The sequence below is a fragment of the Palaemon carinicauda genome, chromosome 4 (genome assembly GCF_036898095.1).
Source record: "Palaemon carinicauda isolate YSFRI2023 chromosome 4, ASM3689809v2, whole genome shotgun sequence".
NCBI lineage: Eukaryota > Metazoa > Arthropoda > Malacostraca > Decapoda > Palaemonidae > Palaemon > Palaemon carinicauda.
In genome coordinates, this window is record NC_090728.1 from 174715493 (window position 1) to 174717992 (window position 2500).

Sequence of the window (2500 nt, forward strand, 5' to 3'; positions counted from 1 at the left end):
ATAATAATAATAATAATAATAATAATAATAATAATAATAATAACTATTTTGTGATAAAGTAAAGGATTATGAAAACGATTAACTCTCTCTTTGTCAATTACTTACGTAATTGTTAGGATAACTACCTTTTTATTTAATAGAAACTAAATTCCTTTATGAATAATTCATCAGAATTTTGTCACATTGCTGAAATAACTATATTTGTACATGAGAAAAATAAAAATACTTTATCACTAATTTTCCTCACCATTTATAATATTAGAACATGTAAATCCTCATCTATCAATGCTTACAACAATTTTGGACAAAGGAAAATTAAAACAGTTTTTATCAATACTTTTCTGGATTGATGAAATGTACATGCTTCTATAAAATGAGAAAAATTGATTTGATCAATGGTCTCACAAATTCTTGAAATAAACATGCTTATATGAAATTAAAAATAAGTCTTATTTTGTCATTGTCTTCGTACATGAAAAAATGAAATACTTTCCTTCTTTGATTAGCATGAACGCTAAACAAAAAAAAATCTTAATATATGAGAAAATTCGATATCTTTATCATTCTTTCACATAACATCTTTCTTATTGTTGAAATGTCTATCTTTAGATATGAGAAATTATCGTATTTTATCAATCGATAGTTATTGGAATAACAATTTTGCCTATGAGGAAAATGAAATCTTTATGGATTAACTTTAGCTGACTTCTAATTGTATTGTATATAAAAATGTAATCCAGTTTTATAAACACTTTTCTTACATTTAAAACAACTAGATTTTGCGTTTATATACATACACACACATACACACACCAGGGCCGGATCAAGGGGGGGGGCATGGGGCCAGGGCCCTGGGCCACCCACCAATAGGGGGCCTCCCTCCAGTATAAACAATAAATTTTGATTTAAGAAGATTAGTATCGTAGTCATAACTAAACGAGTGTCAGTACCATGCAGTCAAGTGCCTGCAGGTTTTCCTTTCTTTTCTTACCATGCAATTTGGTCCATTTTCTCTTGCGACAATAAGAGAAAATTGGTCCAGCTGTGCAGTGTTGCCAGATTGCCCGAAAAATTTGGATTTTTCCATATTTTTGGAGTTTTATCCAGATTTCCAGACCCTTTAATGAAATTTCCAGATTTTCTTTGAATTCAGCAAGAATTTTATCCACATTTCCAGACTAGAGAGAGAGAGAGAGAGAGAGAGAGAGAGAGAGAGAGAGAGAGAGAGATGCAACAAACCGTAATGACCATCTGGCAACCCTGGATGTTAGTGGCACTTTGAGCGTACTGTGATCTATCACGGCTGAGTTTTGGCGTGAGTTTTGTTGTTGTTTGACGTATTTAATGTAATGCTGGGCCTCTTATCAATAGTATCCAATGTTCATGAATAAGCCAGGCGTTCGTTGGTGAGGTACTGAGCACCGAAATATGTTGTATTGTGATGAATCAAATTGGTAAAATAGTTTTCCATCCCCAAAAACGTTCGTTTAGGTTCATATTTGTGTAAAGCAAAGGGAAAATCCATGGTCGGGAGACTCTAGAGTATATTCAGTGTTTTTGGATTGCATGACTGCATTTTTTTGCGTATTGATGCACCAATTATTGAGGTGGGAGGCGAGTGTGTGTTCACAGAGTGTGTGTTCCTTTTTGTATTTTATTTTTTCTTCTTACATTTTTTTTAGTCATTCACTATTTAGTCACATTTTAGTTTAATCAGGCATTCCAAACCTATTACTAACCAGGAAGTCATAAGGGGCAAGGAGCTTGAAGGAAAGATGAGGAGAGAGACACAAACGAATTAGGATATTAACGAAATGTTGAGATATTATGAAAGTTTTCTTTTCGTTTATTATTATTACTGATATAGACAATAGGTAATCAATATATTACTGGAACTTTCGAAAGTTTTTTGTTAATTTGGTTAAATCTTCAACTTTTTGATGAGTGCGGTCATATCGTGTATTTTCATATTACGATTTACTAACATATAGAGCCATGGACAATCGAGAAGGAGACAGACATAGGCACCGCAAAAGAAATTGGGAGTCTGGGGCTTCAAAAAGACGTAAAGCAAAAGAAGCAATAACAAAATCAGAAGAAGAAATGGGAAAGATTAAAAAATTGGACCAGTTCTTCACTGTTCAACATCCACCCAGACAAATGTCAGGAAATGGTTAACTAAGTCACTGATCCTGACAAGGAAAAGGCAGAAATAGTGATGGATCCATCTGGAGAAGATAAAGAAATGGAGGCTGATAGTGACACACCCATTTCACAAGCTGAAGATGAGGGTCCACCAGGGGGCAATGACATTGGACTTTGGCCATCCATTATTTCGAAGCAGATGCGTGAATACTGGCTGAAAAGGGGAGTATCAACAGTTAAGCACTGTGATGAAAGATTGTTCTCAACGCATTCGAAGCAGCAAACTAGAAAGGATGGTAATCCAAGAATGTGTACACTTGGGCTCTTCCGCCGCCAAAATCAAATGGGGAAGTCA

At 34.6% G+C, this 2500-nt stretch overlaps 1 protein-coding gene across 2 annotated transcripts in view; it reads right to left on the bottom strand.

Moving 5' to 3' along the window:
• The window catches only part of LOC137640207 (uncharacterized), a 69652-nt gene that overhangs the window by 26129 nt on the left and 41023 nt on the right, over window positions 1-2500 (bottom strand). The gene's annotated exons all lie outside the window — the stretch shown is intronic.